Raw genomic sequence first — 21,933 nt, forward strand, 5'->3', positions numbered from 1 at the left:
TCATGTTTAACAATATTGATGATTGCTTAAGGTTGTAGGTGAGCCATAACGTTCTGCTAATTTTGCATGTCGTCTGGTCTCTCCATCTACAATCTGCGATTCGGAGGTATTTTAGGGGAATTGAACTCTTGACTGTACCTAGTGGTGTGAATACCGATTCTGCAAGGGCGTTATTCATGGCAGATCCCCTTCTTGCCAGTTCATCCGCTTTTTCATTACCTTCAATGCTCTGATGTCCCGGGACCCAGAGTAAGGTAACTTTATGATTTTCGCTCAAGTTGGTAAGGCTAGTCCTGCTGTGTTCCACTACTTAGATGTTGTTGTAGCTGAACCCAGTGCCTGGAGTGCAGCTTGGCTATCCGAAAGAATTGCGATATTGCCCTTAAAAGAGGGATCTGCGATTAGTAGCCTACTAGCTTCCCCAATTGCCAGTACTTCCGTCTGAAAGGCACTGCTGGTATTAGGGAGACGCACAGATCTTTCAATTTTAAGTCTATGAGAATATATACCAGCTCCAACACCACAATCCATTTTACTGCCATCTGTATAGACTGTAGAGTCGAACTTGTTTAGTGAGAATCCCTTATTCCATTATTTCCGAGATGGAAAGAGATTGACAAAATTTCTGCTAAATGTCGCCGTCGGGACGATGTAGTCAGTCCTCTTTGAGGTATTCTGGGTTTGTCGCAGTAATAGACTAGCATGGCCATGACTTTTTCCTTCCAGCGACTAGCTTCATTTAACCTAAATGCACTCATGGGCGTCATCTTCTTGATTTGTAGATCTACCGGAATAACGTGTGTCAGAGCGTTTAGGGCCTCCCTAGGACATGGTCTGATTGCACCGACTGTTATTGCACAGCCTGATCTTTGTATTCTGCCGAGTAGTTTGATGTTGTATTCTCTCTCTAGAGGTTTCCACCAAACTACCGAGCTATATGTTAAAATTGGTCGCATACCCGCCTTATACAACCATAATGTATATTTTTGGTTGAAGACCCCATCTTCTTCCTAGCATACGTTCTCATACCCAATAAATATTTTCGAGATTGGTTGAATTGTGCGATTTGATTAGTACTCATTACGAGTCCGAGCGATATTCCATCAGCAGCTAATTAACAGGATAAAATGCAAAAGTTCATATTCGTTTTCAAATTAATGCACATATATGTATGTATAAGTACTTTCCAAGAATATATCATTTTACCTGGGCTACCACAACGGACTACCAGTTTTTCATTAATTAGCTGCCTGTGGCATTATATGATTCTATAATACTTAACTTCCTATTATAAACTAACATTGCTGTTCAGTTCTCTTGCACGTTTCGCATAGAGTGCACACGAAAATGTACATATATTATACACTCATACATATGTACATATACACATAGGATCCTTTCATCCAAAGCAGCTCAGTTTATGAACGGGCATGGAAACCCAAAATAAGTTTACAGTTGCTCTTTTTTAATCATTCCATTGCATTCCATTTATTTTCATCTTTGACAAGCCAATACCTCATCTTAAAAATGTAGCACAATGAAGCAGCACTATATGTATGTACATATGTGAATAAGTAAGATATTCGAGTGCACAAATGCAAATATATGAATGTGAATATCTACTGTATGTACGGCTGCATGTACTATTCTTAGAAAGTATTTTTAACTTTGATTACACAACTGAAATTGAATTGCAAAAGTCAACATTTGCCAAATGTGCAGAGAGAGAAAAGTTCCGAATATCAACCAGGAATCATAAGAAACACAGTGTGTCAAAATTACTTTATTTATTTTATTAACCTTTGTGTGAGCGTATAGGTATAGGTGAATCTAAACGGCTGTTCGCGTGCGAGAATATAGCCGCAATCGTTTCTTAAACAGTGGAAGTACAAAATATGGCCGTCGAGGGACTTATGTGTGTTGGCAGAAAAAGTAGTAGTAGGTAGAATACAAGCGAATGGTTTTCATGTCAAAGCCGTTTTAAATTTACAGCCAACAAATGTAGACAAAATATTGTACAAGTCTTTACCACACGCGAAATAGTTAGCATTAATTTTCGTAGATACTTCATATAAAATCTGGAAAGAAGTGACTGAAGTAGCAGCTGTTCATACCTAAGTAGTGCAACATGCAATTGGAATGAATAAGGATTTTATCTGCATATCAGTATCTATGAAATTTGGAAGCAAGGTAGCTTGATAGCCTCAATTTTTTGATAACATATATCAGATACTACAGCAAATAGCAACAGCAGATAAATCCTCTTTATTTCTAAGATTTTTGGCTGATGCTTTTTTCCGGTATTCACTCAAAGCACAATCTGCAGAATATCATATCAACTAGGTATTATATGCCTGCAAATCTAAATGATGTAAAAAACGTCTGCTTTTCGAAAGAATTTTTGGTTTACTATTATTTTCTCATAACAACAACGAATTCAAGGCTTAATTCAAGGTGAACAGTTATCGCATAAGTTAGTGATCGATAAATATCGTAATTTAAGGAGAATGATTGCTGATGGTAGTTTCTTTAGCGGAAATAAGGAATAATGAAACATAAGCCCAGAGCAGTACCTGCAAAAAAGAAAACACAAATCAGTTTGGCTTCAGCCCGTTGTTCTATGTCTATGCACTCTGGTGCAGAGTCAAAAAAACTTTTGTAAACTGTGTGAATATTAGAAAGAAACTAAATGAATATTGTCTCCGGAATGTGACTGTCGTAATGTCACCTCAGAGTGATAGTTTGACGAAAAATTTCAAGGAGTGAATTGGCAAGTATGTCAGACAGGCCATCAAGAAATCAATATTTTGGTTGTTTTTACGTTCGAAGTCAAATTAGAATGTCAGCAATCTCCCTCACTTTCACTTTAAGGTCGGACATAATGATTTTCAGTGTTCTTTCAACGTTTTCCGGAATAACAGCGTCATTTGGCCTTCCAGTAGATGGAATGTCATCAGTGTCTGTACGACCACGTTTGAATTCGACATACCAATAACAAATGCTTCTTTTTGATGGAGCAGAGTCCGAATAATGTTTTTCAAGCCATTCCTGGCATTGAACAGTATTTTTTTTCATTAAAAAACAATGATAAATCAGCACACGGAATTGCTTTGAATTCATTTTTTTTCAAAACTCAAAAGTAGCGTCACCTAAAGCACTGTAACTTGTAAAGAAATGGTCGGATTAACATATGATTTTGACAGTAAGCCTAAAAAGATTGCCAACTTTCGAAAAAAATATTGATTTAGTACTAATGCGGCCATTTATGTGTCAGTCACACACATTATTGAACGCTCTGGTAGTAGTCATCTGGATAGTGGCCATCTTAAAGAAACAAAATTTAATTTTTTACAAAAAAAAAGAATATGTTTTTAGAGTATTTTTTATTTCCAGTATTAAACAAAATTATAAAAATATCAAACATTCCAAAATATACTTTAATTTAAATAGCTTTATAGCCACATTTTCTGCATTTAATAAATCTCAAAACTTTAAATTTTTCTGCAACATTTTTTCAGTTTATTTGCTGCAATACTCAAGCCAACAATAAAGGAATTTTTTAAAATAATCCAAAACAATTCAATACGTCGGTTGACATGGTTGACTACTTTTATTTATATTTGACTATAACTAAATTTCTAAATTTCCATACGATTATTGTGATCCCAAAGCTCGTAAACTTATTTGCAGAACGTTGTTAGCACAATTTTACTGGCCTATCAGAAAATGTTATGTTAATGTTATATAAATATGTTAAATGCTTTTTAAGCTGCTTATAGGCGCAGCTCGAGTCGCAATTATGTATTTACATGTATGCACAATTATTATCTAAATTTTGCGTAAGCGAATTTCGATATATTTAGAATTAACATTTTTTTATTAGCTAAAAAATATATTTTCCTTTAATAAACGACAGAAATCCTTTCATTGCCTGAAAGCAAAATATGCTAGAAAATTAAACGAAATATGTGATTTTTGCAAACTTTCTCTTTTGCTAAGTATACACACAGCTTTGGTTGTCAACGAGCATCGAATAACAGCATAAAGAGATTGTTTGATATAACTGATCCGGAAAATGTTAATGAAATGAGAAGACACAAAAGATAAATAACATTTTTCCAGCACTAAATTAATATTCTCTGACTATACTAAAGTGGAAATTTTGAATGGAGTGAAGTGGAAAAATTAATGAAAGTATACAAAAATGTTGGGAATTTTGAGTTAATTGTTTAAATTTCTTGCTTATAATTTGTCGATTTCCAAAATTTGACTCTTCAGTTTTTCATGGGAAAAGCGGAATAAGAATATTGATGCAGTAGAGGCGTACAGAGGTATGTCATAACTTCTATATATCTGCAGTAAGTCCAAGGGATACTAATTGGGCTTGTGGCTGTGTCAAAAACTGTTTAAACACTTCGAACAAACAAAATTGAACGAAAGAAATTGTGACAGATATCAGCTTAATTCGATGAGAGAAAGTTTCTGATTCAATTAGAGTAGAGCGCCGATTATCCGAAACAATTGGTGCAGAGGGTGTTCGGATAATCGATTTTTCGGATAAACGAACATTTGTGAAATTCCAGTTCTTTGTTGAGGGTAGGGTAATAAAACATGTCATTGGATTAGGAATACATATTATGTATGTAATGTTTCTTAATGATACACTAGAGTACAGTACATGTTATGAATAGTCACATTTAAGTAGGGATTGCACACACGATACATAAATACCTACATATGTCTAAACATTTTTTAATAGTACAAAACTAATCTAAAAAAAAAAGTCGAACATATTTGTTTGCTTAAATTTTGAGACTCGTTTTTTTGCCGCCAAATCTCTTAGCCGTTTTAAAGACTGCACAGAATCGCATTCGCCTTGGTGTCCCAACCATTTAATAGCAGTCTCAAATCATTTAAAGGCTTCTTCATTGGACGGACATTTTTCAGCTGAGACGATGTCATAACTAATTTCGTCTTCATCGTCGTCATCTTCAGGAACTTGAACCTGTGCTATTATATCGTCGTCTGTCAACAATTCGTAGCCAGGATCATCCTCGTCAAATTCTAGCCATTCATGCATGTTTTCTTGGTCACATTCTTCACATCATGAAACCTCTTTCATCAACTCTACCATTTCTGAAACAAAGTTTTCATTTGTTGGTTCTTCAGATGTAGGGCTAACTTTGGATTCAACTGCTGGACAAAGCTTATTCTAGGATTTCTTTAGAGCAGTCGCTTTGACATAAGCCCACGCTTCTGCTGCCATGTAAACAGCATCCTTCAAGTTAATACCTTTGTAGATTTCAAGAATTGTTTTATCTTCCTCTTGGCCGATTAGGCTCCTACAAAGCAACGCTTTTCTGTAGTAACATTGGAAGGCTTCAAACACCCCCTGGTCCATAGATTGAACGACTGAGGTAACATTCGGTGGCAAAAAAATCACCTTAAATTTTCGATCTTCTCTCTCAAGTGAAAGGTTTGAGGGATGACTCGGAGAATTATCAATCACTAATAAAACATTTCCAGTGTCTCCAGTTTCTATCTGATGTTTTTTAACCTCTGGAATGAATACAGCGTCATACCACTCGATAAATACTTGAGTGTACATCCTGAAATTAATGAGAGATTGCCCAAACAAAACTGTCGGCGTCGGATGCGCGTTCGTTTCACGATAACACCACCGACGCTGTTATATTTAGGAACTACGATACTAACTTAAATTCATTACCTATGAATCATGTTCTAAATATAACATGCTATCGATGAAGACACGGAAAACGCCAAAATCATGACGTTCCCTTGCGTCGCTCTCTGAGTCATTTCTATTAAACGTTTCTATTTCATTTGTACATACTTTTTTTATTCTTTATATCCGAAAAAGGCGTCATGTTTTCTTTCGGTTAACCGACGTTTCGGATGACCGGCTTTCGGATAATCGACGCTCTACTGTATTCAATTATTGTCAATATGTTTTGCAAGTTTTATCTTAAGTTTTTATACTGCTTATAATCTTTATTTTCACTCTGGCCTCTGTTTTGCGGAGTTTTTTACACCAGCTTCTTTTACCGAAATAAAAATTTTATGAAAAACATCACTGAACTCCTGGAGAGATTACAAATTTGGATTCATGATTCTAAGCTGTGTACCCGGCAAGGAGGAATTATGTTGGTTAGCAACTTTTTAAATTTAAGCATAGATATAGCAACACATACATACTTGTATGTAAATGAGTGAATACATGCAATCACGAATACCAAAAGGTCCTTTGTAGACAATTACTCATACCTACAAGCATGAAATTAAATTATTTGCCAATCTAATTTCCTCATTTCAATTGGATCTTTGATTTCGGCACATTGACATATGCACATGCATACCCATACATCAACATTCCATACATATTATATATAGACAGCTCTTTTCAACCAAAGCAATTCGCCCAAATAAACACACACACACGCACACATGGCTACCTTTAGGTATACACGTGTTTGCATATGTTCTGATACGACATCGAGTTTGCCGTTACAGCTCAGGAAAGTAAAAATCAAAATAAAATGTAAAATAAAGTCAAAAAAAAGAAATGAATAGAATGTAAATATGCAAAAATAAATACGAATAAGATCGGCAACGATAAATGAATGCAAAACTTTTTGAATTCTTTTTTAATTTAATTTCACTACCACTTAGGTCTGTGACGAAAATTTTGCTACCTTGGCTGAATGTGCATACATACCTATTTACATGCTTGTGTACATATGAATGTGCATGTACGCACGGGCATAAATACCTCCTCACTCAAATGTGTAAGTGTGTGCACCGACGTGTGTATAAGTCAGCAGTACAGATTTATTGCAGCCAACTAAACGATATACACACAGCGACCCAACGAGCCAGCAGCACATAGAATGAATGTCCGAAAGACAAATAGTCGACCCTTGTAACAGCAGGTGAAGAAGTGAATGCAAAGATAGGTAAATTGGACACACACAGTAGTTGGCGGGTGGGTTAATAGTGAATCTGGGTCTTTGCATTTGATGAGATTTGTGTATTTGGAAAATTTCTTGCATAATCCGAATTGAAGAGGGCCAAGCACAGGGCGCAAAACATACACACATTCGTAGTGATAACTACGATATATGAGCAGAAAAATTTAGCTAGTGAAAAAAAATCCTGGTATGGAACTAGTACCTGTTTTGACAAATTTTGGACTACTTCGCTACATATTTACGGAGGTTTGTTGATAAAAAATTGATGAATAAGATGAATAAGATTTTGAAATAACTTTTAAAATTTTCCTTTCACTTAACTGTTGGTCAGTGAATAAAATGGGACCATATACATACATATGTACTTATATAAATAGCAATGTGAAGCTTGTTGGCCAAGGAATATATATTTTTATTAAATATTTAGATTTCTTTCAGAAAAGTCAGCAATCAACCGATATCTATTCAATCAAATAACGGCTGAATTTCAACTTTAATTTAAATATAAAACTTAAAATTTGATTTTTATTTTTCCGATAAATCCAAAGTATGCTTCCTTTGGTAAGTATTCCTTTGGTATTTTTGATATCTTCATTACGTAGATACTATATTTGAATATAACTCGGTAAGTTATGGGAACTCTACTATGAAACTTTAAGAAATTACTGTGCATAAACTCAGCTTTTAATAAAGAAAACAAGAAAAGAGATGCTTTTCAAAACAATGAAAATGCCAAAAAAAATATTTTCCAAAACAATGTTTAACAAAAAAATAAAAATTTGCAAATTCCAAAAAAAATTTATATTTTCTCCTAAAAAATAAAAAAAAAACAGTGAAATGTTTAAATGAACCCAATATATTTCACTTAATAGCCCCCATACCAAAATTTTCTGTATTGACTAAATTTTAAAATTATAATTTTTTTTCAAAATATTTTCCCTTTACTTTTCCCATGTTTATACCTAAGACTGCAAATAAATAATTTTTTAGGAAAATCTATGGCAATGTACAAAAACTAGGATCACTTGACATGGAATCGCTTATTTGAAGTAGACACCTATTCATAAGTGATTTGATGTTCGTGAACAGCTGCTTTGAAGGCAAGCATGGAAAGGCGACGTAACTGTGAAGAAAAGTGAGTCCATTGCGAATCTCCATTATGCTCTGAATTTGATGAGACCAACTTATTGTGACATATAACAAACTATAAAAACCGATTGATACTCGTAGCGAACACAATCAACCCTTAACTAGTAACGTGGAGTCTACCAGACTCCTCTGAAGTTTTCAACCTCTATATTCCCTAAGGTAGCTTGAAAATTAGCTTGATTCTCAGTACCCCCTTCGATTGGGGTACAATTTTCCCAAAATCACTTTCCCAAAAAAATTTTTTCCCAAATTTTTTTTTCCCAAAAAATAATTTTCCCAATGCCATTTTTCCCAAACTAAAAATTTCCCAATAAATTTTCCCATAAAATATTTTTCCCAAAATATCGTTCGTCTGTAAAATATCGCATATACATTTGCAATGAATGGGCGAGTACATTTTTTATTATTTGAAAAGAAATGATTTTTTGCATTCAATTAATTCCGCCATAATTAGAAATTTTGACTTTAGGCAGCAAATTTTGGCTCATGAAATTTTGACACGAAAAGAATGACGTGAAAAAACTTGTTTATATGAGTGAAGTTGGATACATTCGTTACCTTGTCTTTTTATCCGAATTGAAAAATGTATATTGAAAAACTTTTTCGAATCTTTTTCGATTACTTAAGTATAAGATTTTTGATTATTATATACACTCATATTGTCGGAATCGTCGAAAAATGTGAAATAGTAGAATAATAAAAATTAATTTCAGTAGTATTTGTTCGGGAAAGCTATCTATTGGAAAAAAGTTATTTTGGGAAAACATGCATTCGGGAAAAAACAATAAAGCGGGAAAAAATATTTTTGGGAAAAAAAATATTGGGAAAATTATTTTTTGGGGAAAAAAAATTTGGGAAAAAATTTTTTTGGGAAAGTGATTTTGGGAAAAATGACCCCCCACCCCTTCAAACTTATACATAATTATTTCTTTGCATCTTTATTCAAAACAAATTGAGTTATTAGAAAATAAGCACACATTTTTTTCATTTAATCGCTTTTGAGAAGAAAACCAATTATTAGATGAGCTTTACAGACTCCACGTCACTGTTTGTGTAGAACTTTTCACGCCACTAGGTACGGGGTAATGTATTTGAGCTTAGAACTGAAGGGAAAATGGCAACAGTATTAAGAGAGACACAACAATGCTATCTTCCACTATGCAAGACCCTGGGCCTCATATCGTAGAAGAGGTGAAGACATACTTAGAAACACTGAAATGGGAAGTCTAACGTTGCTTCTTCCATCCGTGATTTGTTTTAATCGATAACGAATACTCTGGTTGATTCGTGCTTTCAAATGACAAGGAAGTCACTAAAGGATCGTCTCTAAAGGCGATCAGTTGTTTCAGTGCGAAACTCCAGCGCTAGCCGAAAGAAGTCGAATGGAGAGGGTAAGGACAGATGACGGAGAATACTTCGAAACGCAAATATGCAATTATATTTATATTATATATAATTGGCGCTTATACCCTTTTCTCCATTTTTGTGGTGTGCGTCTTGGTGTTGTTCCACAAGTAGAGGGACGCACAGTTGGGACGGCAGATTTTTTTGTAGAACAAGCTTTTGCGATTGTAGAAATACGCTCGGAGGTTTACCATTTCCTGCCGAGAGCTTCTGAAATTAGAAATAACTTTTTCTATTAATTGGTGTTTCGTGCCTTGGGTTTCGAACCTGTGTAGTTCCGTATGATAGTTAGGCACCAACCCAGTCGGTTACTGTTCATTTTTTAAATATTATTTTAAATTCGAAAAAAAGGCGGGATCAAAGTTTTACGCCAAAAATTTTTAACACTTATTGTCTCCTTGGAATTTTTTTAATGCACTGTTCTGCTGAATATTCAATGCCTTAATGTAGTTTTATAATCGGAGCATCTACACGAAGCGACACTTAGATTTCAACAGTTTGATATGTGGTAGGTGCACTCTACTCTGATTACGGCTTTGGCGTCGTGTGATGACTAAGGATTATAATTAATGTAGTAGGCTGCCGGTTTGAGTAAGTTCTTGGGTAGGAAATTTAAGTTATTGAGTTTCATTGAGTTTCATTCATTTTAATAAAATAGCAATTAGTCAATTTATAATTTAAACTTTGATTACTGAAGTAAGTATGCAAATGCAGGCTGAACAATGACACCATGGAAAAATAATCGAAAGTTATATATTTTCCGCGAACAGCTTCAATGCTTTACCGCAACCTTACCTTCAAAAAGAGCGACACAGCGTACAACAGTAAACACTTTTTAGGGCATTGCTGTGTGAATTTCGGCATGCAAAAGAAAAGAAGCGCAAACTAGTCATGACTCTAAATTAACTAGAAGCGCTTAAGCTCGGTGCCAGTGGATTTCGTTGCAGGGATCTAGTTCAAATTTGCTTACATCCAATCAGACTCTTTTTAAATACATCTAAAGACGTGCGAGTATGTCAGTGATTTTGGCTTCTTATCTATGTTTGCCGCTGCCACTTTTTTATGCCTCCCCCACCAAGTTTGCTTCGCCTTCAGCCAGCCTGAGCAACTGCACACGTTTCACCAATATCAACCGTAATTTTTATTTATACATCTCATTGCTGGAATATATTTACATATGTGTGGCTATGTACGAGTATATGTGTCTGTTTATTAAAGAAAATGGTTGTACAAAAGCCGTAAAAAAGGTATCTGAATGTTTACTGAAGTGAATTTCTTGAACCCACATTCATTCAGGTGCACACACTCCGAGTAGTTAGCAGAAGGGCATGCGATTGTCTTCGATTCAAAGACTACATAAATACATACAAGTGAGTGGTATGCTTTATGACACAGACCCTTCTGACGGCGCGTCTATTTTGAAAGTTCGTACGAGCCACTTGATTTATAGTGCACTATTTCGGCGTCCGCTGAAAAAAATCAAATCCGTAATGAAGTGACGAGTGCCGAATTGCTCTAAAAGTCGTTCAAACAAAGCCAGTTTTCTCTTTTTTTACTTACATACAAACAAATTTGTGCCGGTAAACACTTCAGCTATAAAATAGGCCTACCTTCGACGTAGTATACGAATTCTGAACTATAAAAGCCTTTAAATTTTTAAAGTAAATGTTCTTACTATAATATCCGTATCTGCTAGCTTGTTCTACATTTGAATATTTACCTTTACATACAAGTACGTATATGCCTTTGTGCTTTGGGCCTTTAATCGTTTAGTAGTTTGTGTATGCGGCATGCCTGTATACTTTTGTGCGTAGAATTGCTCCGAATTTCTTTTACTTCTTAACTCTTCTCAGCTAGTTTTGCGTATTTCGTACTTACACGTGTCTGCTGGTGCGTTGGTGCGCATAAGCATCTTAAGGTCATCAGCTATTCATCAAATTACTGGATTTTCTTATTATTCGTAAAGTCACTACCGCTGTGTGGAGGCAGTAAATCCCATGTCAGTCGTCTATTACTCGTCTTGTGCTAAATATTCGGTATACATGAGTGTTTAAGTGAATCTATGTACCTTTGCATGTATGTACATTCGTTCATGTGTAATTGAACGCCAAGCATGAAAGGGTTTTTCGGCATTTGTAAGGCTTAGAAAAAGATCTATCATTTAAATTGTAATGCTTGCGGGTGGTCTAAGCAGTTGGATGATGCAACTAGGAAGGGTCATCTTGTAGCAAAGTATTATGCAAAGTAATCGACTCTTTTTTTTTGCGAAAGCGAAAAACCAAATAAGAAAAAGGGCAAATTATTGTAAGCGAATTATTTAAAACAGATTATTTAATAAATATGGGGCATATTTTCAGAAATATAGATCGATGGCTCATGATATCGTTGTAGACAGTTAAAATTTTTTTCTTATCTCTGCAACTTTATTATTATATACGTATTTACTGCTAATGGAAACTAAATGGTAAGTTTGATATTTAGTAATAGTGCATCAGAGCAACCGACTTATGTTAGGAAAGAACTAGAAAAAAGTCTCCTTTATTTTCGGTTCTTTTTGTCATAATTTAGTATAAAGTATTTAATAATAACAATTTTATTTTATTTTTTTATTAAGTACACGGGAGTGGCGACACTGCAAAGTATCCCTACTTTTTTGGAGGTAAAGGTATCATAATTCAAATAATGAATATATTTTGACGAAACATTTTATTTTATGTGTTTTCTAATATATTTGCCCAAAAAAGGTTGCGGGTACTTAAGCAATCCTTCAATACAAATTTTAGTTGAAACTTCACGGAATTCTGCTAAGAAAAAGTTGTTACCGGGGGGGATATGCCCAATTTAGGATGAAAGTACTGAGTGGCTCATCTAACGGTCGACACTTGAAATAGCTTTAAGTAATATTATAATTATAATTTAGTATCTGTAGTGTGCTCCATGGCCAACACTTCAACCTAAAACAATCTTTTGTGTTTTACTACTTGTTTTAGAAGTAGTTAATTTAGGAACCAGCATTAACACCGATAACAATGTCAGCCTTGAAATCCAGCGTAGAATCTCTCTTGCCAACAAGTGCTACTTTGGACTAAGTAGGCAACTGAGTAGTAAAGTCCTCTCTCGACGAACAAAACTAACACTCTACAAGACTCTCATCATGCCCGTCCTAACGTATGGCGCAGATGCTTGGACGATGACAACATCCGATGAAGCGACGCTTGGAGTGTTTGAGAGAAAGATTCTGCGTAAGATTTTTAGACCTTTGCACGTTGGCAACGGCGAATATCGCAGACGATGGAACGATGAGCTTTATGAGCTTTACGACGACATAGACATAGCGCTGCGAATAAAGATCCAGCTGCTACATGGGCTGGGTCATGTCGTCCGAATGGATACAAACGCTCCGGCTCTGAAAGTATTCGATGCGGTACCAGCTGGTGGTAGTAGAGGAAGAGGAAGGCCTCCTCTGCGTTGGAAAGATCAGGTGGAGAAGGACTTGGCTTCACTTGGTGTGTCCAATTGGCGCCGGTTAGCACGAGAAAGAAACGACTGGCGCGCTTTGTTAAACTCGGCCAAAATTGCGTAAGTGGTTATCGCGCCAATTAAGACGAGAAGAGAGAATACTGTAGTCCTATTGACTGGCGGCCACCGTAGCCGAATGGGTTGGTGCGTGACTACCATTTGAAATTCAGAGAGAACGTCCCGGCGAAACATCAAAATGAAGAAAAAGTTTTTTCTAACAAGTGTCGCCCCTCGGAAGGCAATGAAAAACCTCCGAGTGTATTTCTGCCATGAAAAAGCTCCTCATAAAAAAAGTATGTGCCGTTCTGAATCGGCTTGAAACTGTAGGTCGGTCCGTCCCTCCATTTGTGGGAAAACATCAAGACTAGTATCACCAATCCATTCGGCTACGACGGCCGCTGAAAGCCATATTATATCAGTTAATTTGCCACCTTGCAGACAAATTTGAAATTAAATGCCATAGGAGTATTCTTGATATCATTCTTTTCCATTTGATCTCGCCGAAAGATGTGCAGTCTTGTCTTCACTAGGGCAATACAGTTGCACAACTGACGCTGTCCACCAATCGATAACCCACGATCGTCATGTGACATATCGAGAGATAGAGGTGTAAGTGGGACCAGAATACCATATAGTCAATATTGCATGAACATTTGGTCGTCAAGAAGACGTGTTGTCATCGGATACTGCATAATTTGATAATTTCCCAAAAACGAGGTCGTATCGATTGCTGTAACGAAATGATGAAGAAATTCATCCGCTGCGGTTCAATGTGCGTTTTTGTCATCGTAACAGGTGACGAATCTTGCCTTTATGCATAGGAGGTGGATACAGAACAGTAATGGGCAGCGTGAATATTCCAAGATGATGATTAATCGAATAAAGGCTGGAATAAGCACCTCAAGGCAAATGGTCGCCTGTTTCGAAAAGGTTCGGAAAATCTAGTCATGTTGCAACTGTATCATTAGAGAAGCTTTAGACAGTCAATTCGGTTCAGGAGAGTTAGTTAACCTCTCAAGAGAGAAAATCTTGAAGGTTGTGGCTTGTGTTACCGATTACTGGCTGTTAGGTAGGCACTCTTCTAGGCTAGGAATATTTTCGCATGAATACTGCAGAAGGTGTAAAGACCAGGAAGAGGAAGAAACAGTAGAACACTTTCTTTGTAATTGTCAAGCCTTAGCTAGGAAAAGAGAGAGGTTGTTGAGAAAACACCACTTTGTCTCTCTTACGGAACTATCTGGTGTGGGGATAAAACCTATCCTACGGTTTATAAGACAATCTAACTAGTTGCTTGAAAAATAAACAGTAAGGATCCCGTGTTATCACAACTGACCTACATGACATAAGTAATTTGGCTACTCTAGGCCGGTTGCCACAAAGACCTAACCTAAGGTAACTTAAGATAGTCAATTCTGAGTGGTACACAGCCATTTGTTTGCCAGAAATTTTTGGAAAATTATGAAGAACCAATCGCCTGATTTGGCACATAATGATTTCTTTTGGTTCCCGAACATTAAAAATGAAATGGGAGGTAAGTGTTTTTCAATGCCTGAAAAAGCTGTTGAACTCTTTAAACAGCTCGTTTTGAAGGTATCCATTTCTGTGTAGCAGAGGTACTTTGAAATTAGTTCAAGCGAAGGCAGAGATGTATTGGGTTCTAAGGGGACTATTTTGAAAAACACTACAGTATTATTTTATTGTGTTTTCATTATTAGGAGCAAAATATAAAGGGGTTTACGTATATAGATCAAAGGAAAGTATTTATTTTCATTGATGCATGCCATGGGAGGGTTTTGAAGGTTAGGTAGGAGTGTATTTAGAATTGCTAATGTTATTCGTAAAGATAAATTGGACACTTTAATTATGAAAATTGTGTATACTGCTAGCGTCTACGTTTATGTTTTTCTTCAAGCAGCAAGGCTGACATGGCTTCAGATCAAATACCCGTTTCCCTTAAATTCTTCAATTACCGTTTAGTTGGTGACACATGTTCTAAAAATATTCTTTTACCTCCATGAAAATATTGTTAATCATAGGTTTTTTATGAGAATCTTGTCACTGCAAAAACTCACTCAGAAAAATGTGTTCCATAATTCCATGCTTCCCGTCTTGAGAAAGGTCGAGACCAGAAATCGAATAAAGTCACGCGCAAACTCAGTCGGCGAAAACGGACAATTATTTGAAGATCACAAAGTTCGGGTTTAACAACAATTTCTGTAAGAACTTTTGCTCAACAAGGTGTATTTGTAATTACAACTCTCGTGGAATTGATAAGAAAGATCAAATTCTCATTAGTATTCGTATTCGTATTCATATTCATATTCATATTCGTATTCATACTCGTAGAGTGCGTGCGAGTACATTGCAAGCTTTTAACGTTCCACGTAAGCTAATTTCGCCCCACCCGAAATCAAAAATGCTGCGCAACAAAAATCAATAAAATAATAAAAACAAAAAATGCCCAGGCGGTCACTATATTCAACATATGCCACAAAACCACTATTTGAAGATACGCACTCCGAAAATATCCGGATGCCATATAGGAAAGACGCCATTATGCAAATATAAGAATAAAATCACTGCATTGCGATGGAAGCGACAAGGCTTAAAAATATTTATGCAGCAGTTAGCGTTCATTAAATGCGCCTTGAGGCAAACATTTTTCGTGATTGGAGGGAGAATTCCACAAAATCGTACGATATGTGTTGAAAATGTTCTATGAGGCAATAAATAAAAATCAGGTACGTGCAGAATTTTTGTTATTAAATTCCATTTCCTTTGCTCTGTGACGGACGTGATCTCATGAAAATGTGCTAGGGCTTGTTGTTTTATTTTATTCTTAATTTAGGTAAAGGTGTGAAAGTGGTATATGCGGATGTGTTTACTTATTCGTATGTGTGTGTATGTATTTATATTATATCTGTTAAGTGCCAGCGCATCTAAGAACTAGAAATTCAACTGGCATATCTGGGTAAAAGTTGTTAAGTATCGATCAATAAATAACAAAAAAAAAAAATATTTATCTCGTATTAATATTTTAAAATTGTTATTTCTTTACTTTTGCCTTTAGAATGAGTTTACGTTTACATACAATACGAATACGTACAGAAAGAGTAAAACACCAACTTGATCAAAAAGTTCCCGGAACGACCGCAGGTGACGCTATAAGTCAACTGGTTCGACTTCTGTGGTTTTTGTTAGGTTGCCATAGTAGTGATTCATATTCCTACTAAAATTGTATCGTCATTGCTTGATATTTGTAAAAGTTACGCCGTCTTGACTAAGTCTACGTCTGCTCGTGTTTTCGATGTTTTACAGTTTTAAAAATGGATTTGAATTTGCAACAAGGAGTCTGTATTAAATTTTGTGTTAAAAATGGATTTAATAGTGCGAAAACGGTACAAATGTTGGGAAGCTTTTTCGGTAATGATAATCTAAAGAAAATAGTCGTTTACGAGTGGCATGAAAGCTGCTGAATAGGCCGTGAGTCTATCAAAGATGAATCCGTCGATATCAAAAACAAATTAAAACATCAATAAAGTGAGAGTTAAGTTGATAAATAACCACAAATTAGCCATTAAAGAGCTGGCAGAGGGGTTGAAAATTGCTTATGGATCCGCTTAAGGTACTTGACCACCTTGGAAAGCTAAAAAGTACAACATATTCAATAATTTTTTTTTCATGTTCTGTATAATATATTAAAATAAATTTTTTTTTTAATTTTTATTTAGAGCTTATATAATACAAAAAAAAATTGATTTATTAAAATTTCTTTTTTTAACATATATCCAGGAGGCGCCAAAGTCGAGGCCTGGAGAAAATCATAGCTTGCGGCGGACAGTTAATCTTAGAAATGGTAATTCTAAAACAAAAGAGAGAAAGAAAATTTTCAAAAGGAAGGTTCCTTGCGTGAGAATTTACCACAAACTGACAAAAAAAAAAAATAATAAAAAAATGGCGGATGTTTGAAAAAAAGTTAAGAAAACACCCCTGTTTTTCACAATGTTATGCTTAAAAAGCAATACTTTATTAACTTTTTTTTTGCAAAATGTGGTAAATTGGCATACAAAACATCTTAACAAATAAAACAAGACCAAAATCATTAAAATCGGCTAAGCAGTTTCGGAGATAAAGTGTCCGCCATTCGAAAAAAAGTAATTTCTGGAAAAACGCGTTTAAAGTTAAAACTTGCTATTTTCTTTCCACTGAGTCAGCAAGTAATGAGTGCAGGATGCGCCTGCACATTTTCACTGATTTCACTTTGTTAGAATTCGAATTTAAAAAAACAGTTTCAGGTGATGATTTTTAAAAGTATAAGGATTGAAAAAATGTAAAAAAAAAAAATTTAATTTTTTGAAACTTATAAGGTGGTCAAGTACCTTAAGTTTATTGTAGTTAATGATTTGGGCTTGCGTCGTGTTGCTACAAAGTTGGTTCTCAAGTATCTGAATTTCATGTACAAATGGGACCGCGTTGATATCGTCAAAAACATGATTTACAAGGCCGAATCTGACCCAATATTCATCAAACGTATCATTACCGGAGACGAGACGGGGGTTTCTGCCTACGCCACGCAATCCAGACAACAAGCAAGTGAGTGGAGACGTCCAAATGAAACAAGTCCAAAAAAATCCATATCATTTTCAGGGCCAGGCTGGGCTTCAAAAACTGTTTCTTAATGTGGCAATGCACAGTTAACTATACAGCCTCAAAATCAACATCAGCAAAGCTAAATTTGTAGTTGTTAGCCGAAAAAATACGTATAACTGTTATTTAACAATCAACAATGCTTTTGTAGAAATAGTATACACATTTAGATACCTTGGTTGGCTGCTCAACGAAAACTGGGCTTCAATCGGGACTTCAGTCTGCAACTGAAAATATGCTTCAAAAAATGCTATGTATAGTTATTTCTGCTATGTGGCATGGATATAAAAACCAAAAAATTGTCAGAAATGTACAGACTGGAAGCATTTGAAATGTAGCTTCTTCGGAGATTACTTTAAATACAGATCACATAGATCGAACGGAGAGTTCACAGTGACAGATACCTACAAGGGTGTATCAAACGTAGAAAAATATCACATCTGGGCCATATTCTGCGAAATTCTAAACATGAACTGCTACAATTCATATTGCAGGGCAAGGTCGAGTAAAGAAGAGGTATCGAGCGGAAGCAGTTTTCTTGATTGAGGAAGTAGCTAAACAGCTAATACGAATATCAAATAAAGAAGAAGATGTTTATCTATTACATTGCAGATAAGCAGATAAGCTTGATTACTCCCCAAAAGCTTTTGCGTTTCCACTTTTTGTTCCATAATTTTTATATAAATTTAGCTAATGAAGTCATTTTGTAAATCTAGTCTGTAAGGTTTTGTAACCATAAACGTAATAAATCAAATGAGATGAAAAAAACACGAAATACAATATTCTTTTTTTGAAGGGGCTGGCTGAATTACCATAACTCAATCTAATTTAGAAACTAAGAGTTGATCTTGGTTAGCACTTCTGAATAACAGAGCTCAGTCGACTGAATGATTTGAGAAAGGTTTCCCAGTGTGAAGTGTTGTTATTAAATAATACGATTTTCAACAAAAACAAAATTTTTCATTCCACAAAATGTGTTTATTTAAATAACTGCAAATTATTAAATTAGTGGCAACTTTAAACTAATTTTTAAAGAAATAAATAATAGGGAAGAAATAATCAATAAAAAATTAATATTTTCAGGGCATGGTGTCCTAATAGTTTATTTGAAAAAAACTCTGCAAAATATTTCCTCTCTGTGCTTCACAACTCCGAATTTCCACAAAAATATTCTTCTACAAAACCGTACAACCGCACAACCGCGCACACCCCGATAATGTATTCCTATAAGTCAACGGAGCAATTGAAATTACAGTTTCGCAATTTGCTGCTTCCATTGCGAAATTCAGTCAAGAGTCAAGTGAAAGAAAAATAGTCGAGCGCGCAAAGCCAGTGAAAGGTTTCTGGTAGAGCATTTGACTAACTGTGTGAGTAGCAAATTTTTCACAAACAAAATAATTCTTAGAAAGTAGTCGTATTTGCTTCTTACTTAACGCCTTCAAGTATGCTTTAGGAGCCAAAAAATCAAACATTCTAAGGCTGCGCAGGAGGCACCACAGGCACCACGTGGACTTCTAGGCACTTCATTATGCCCAACCACAAATAAATTCAGGCATATCTATATATATATATATTACATATATGTATACATAATTTGCGCCTACACTCTTTCTGGGTGTTTGGCCGAGCTCCTCCATCTATTTGTGGTGTGCGTCTTGTTCCATAAATGGAGGGACCTACAGTTTTAAGCTGACTCCGAACGGCAGGTATTTTTTATGAGGAGCTTTTTCATCGCAGGTTTGCCATTGCACTCGGAGGTTTGCCATTGCCTGCCGAGGGGCGACCGCTATTAGAAAAAACTTATTCTTTATATTGTTCTACGTTCTCTCTGAATTCCGAATGATAGTCACGCACCAAGCCATTCGGCTACGGCGGCCGCCGTGCATATGTAACTATGTAAATATATGTATGCGCATAGATAGGTAAACACATTCACTCATATAACGCATTTCTACGTAATATTTACTGTTACATAATATTGCTCTCCCACATATTGTTCATCAGTTGTTCCCTTCCGAAGTCATAATTATATTTTCCGCATAAAAATAATACATTTTTAACGAGCACGCTTATTATACAAGTAACGGCAAGCATTCTAATGTATTTAAAATATGCTCCAGCTTCACCTGCGAGAATGTTGATTTATAGATTTCGCTGAAATCTCATATACGCATGCATACATATGTATGTATGTATAGTGCAAAAAGTGATGTCAATATGCGTTGTAATTTTCTACAACAGGAATTAGGGATTGTCTTAATGCAATCCCGGTGGAGGGGATTCCTAAACGTACTTAACTTTTCTAAATTAAGTAAAAATTCGATAAGTTTTAAAAACCTGAATCCTTTGAGTAAAGCAACTTTGATGAAAACATTGTTTTGCATACTATTCGCTTAACTCAAAATAAATCACATAAACTATTTTTGAGGCGGGAACTACCTTGCATTCTAATAGTTTACGAACTGGTATGTGGTAAAAGAATTATACTAGTTCGAGAGTGAACCGAATGGGTCCAGTTGCTAAATGACCAGTTAGGAGTGTATTAAAACCAAATATTTTTCTATTGAAATAAATAAAAATGCTTCAAACACTAGTAATATAAAGGCTTATGAAGTCAAACATTTCTATTCATTATACCATAACTCTCGAGCTAGGGAAAAGAATATCATGAAATTTTAACAGCTGTATTTTTAAGATTAGTACTAATTGAGGCTAGTACTAGGCCTTGGAATTTTCAGCCCATGTGTTACTAGTCCGTTCACTAGTATAATACTATTGCAGACGAGCTACGGATAACATACATTGAAATGTTGTCTACCTGTAACCTTCAAATCTGTATAAAGATTTGTCCTTTAAGGATAACGGAGATAAGCGGTTTCAATAGGACCACTTAAAAAAATAAATGCCACATAGCCAACGGAAAAATAATGATTTATTGCAAAATAAAAAAAGTCTGCAAACGATAACTTCTCTGATACTTTGCAAAAATTCAGTCAAACAAGATTTGGTCTTCGCCAAACCTTCGAAAAAATGTGACTTCATTACCTTGATGAAAGAATGAAAATCGTTTCTACCGCTTTTTAATCGGCCATAGTACACTCGTCCTATATTTCTAATCTGTAATCGGTTAGAATTTATTGTGTTGCCTCGGTTTCTAGAATATTTTAACTATTGTACTTGCATGAGTGGCGCTTACTCTTGACGGCCTCACAGTAATTTCTATTTTACCATTGGCTCGTTTTTTGTGCTAACCTGGCGTACCAGGTGGATCTAAAAATTAAATTTCTCCCAAATCCTGTGCACTACTTTTCCACTATAGCTTAGCAAGTGCTTCAGCCATGTTTGGCCACAAAAGTTCAGTTTGGTTTCGGTTCGGCTGTGGTTATCATGACCGAACATTTCTTTGCACTTTTTTGTTACAAAATGAAATAAACTCTTAGTTTTGGTAAAATTTTGTTAATATTGGTAGTCAAAGCCAACTAATGGACAAAAAACGAATTGCTTGGAAATACTTATCTATCCGTCCTTCCATCGAATATGGCTAGTGAGAAAGTATTTCGTGCCGCAGGTCCTCTTTATAGAAATATGTCAGATGGTGTCACTAGCGAGATGAAAATGCCGATAAGCTATTGTTTTTACAATAAAAAATTAATCATGTAAGTATATTTTACCAGAATAAGTAAATATGTTTAAGTTATGAACTATGTAAACTTATTAATATTTTTTACATTTTTGTTAATAAAAAATACGGAATTTTTGAAAAATGCTAATTTGTTTATTTATTGGGCCTTTGAAAGTATTCGGTTCAGTTTTAGCAATCAATGTTCGGTCGTCCTCTAATTATAACTAATGACTTTTCAAAATATCCTGGTACGAGCGACACCTGGTGGGCTTCAACCTTGCTATTTTTTCAATGTGAGCCAATCATTAAAATACTTTTTGGATATATTTCGATGCCAGCACCAACTAGACAGTACAATTTTCATAGACTAAAATAATCGATACACTGCCACGAAAATTTCTCTACCAATTCATTCCTATCTTCCGGAAATTGTCAATAATTTGCATATGCTGTTGCACTCCATGAATTAACCACACGAATAAATGGTGCTACAGTTATATTACATACATTTTTATTAATTTATTTATAAGAAATATTATACACTTATGAATAATTATATTACATTTCATAATGCACTACGACCTCTGATATGGTCTATTGCGC

At 35.3% G+C, this 21,933-nt stretch overlaps 1 protein-coding gene across 1 annotated transcript in view; it reads right to left on the bottom strand.

Moving 5' to 3' along the window:
• Positions 1-21,933, bottom strand: part of LOC128857595 (disintegrin and metalloproteinase domain-containing protein unc-71) — a 287,365-nt gene that overhangs the window by 217,284 nt on the left and 48,148 nt on the right. The window lies entirely within an intron of this gene.

This window comes from Anastrepha ludens, chromosome 3 (assembly GCF_028408465.1).
Source record: "Anastrepha ludens isolate Willacy chromosome 3, idAnaLude1.1, whole genome shotgun sequence".
In the NCBI taxonomy this organism is placed as follows: domain Eukaryota; kingdom Metazoa; phylum Arthropoda; class Insecta; order Diptera; family Tephritidae; genus Anastrepha; species Anastrepha ludens.